Source organism: Neophocaena asiaeorientalis, unplaced genomic scaffold (genome assembly GCF_003031525.2).
Source record: "Neophocaena asiaeorientalis asiaeorientalis breed wild unplaced genomic scaffold, Neophocaena_asiaeorientalis_V1.1 scaffold241, whole genome shotgun sequence".
NCBI classification, from domain to species: domain Eukaryota; kingdom Metazoa; phylum Chordata; class Mammalia; order Artiodactyla; family Phocoenidae; genus Neophocaena; species Neophocaena asiaeorientalis.
The window spans coordinates 1,474,949-1,475,360 of NW_020172287.1; positions in this window are offsets into that span (position 1 = coordinate 1,474,949).

Here is a 412-nt window from a genome sequence, read left to right on the forward strand (position 1 = left end):
TTGTGATATGCGGGCCTCTCACTGTTGTGGCCTCTCCCATTGCGGAGCACAGGCTCCGGACGCACAGGCTCAGCGGCCATGGATCACGGACCTAGCCGCTCCGCGGCATGTGGGATCTTCCCGGACCGGAGCACGAACTCGTGTCCCCTGCATCGGCAGGCGGACTCTCAACCACTGTGCCACCAGGGAAAGCCTAGGCAAACTTTTAACACAAGGTTTTACCGGTAAAAGAGAAGAGAACTCAAAGCCTTTAAATTCTTACCAAAATGCCCAAATATAACAATTCTTTCTCTATTCCTAAATCAATTTAAACTAAAATTTTTATTTATAAAGAATTATAATTCTATGTAGATAGTTGGCTTCCTACTATTAATGTTTTAAAAAACATTACTGGATAAAGAAAGGTCATCAT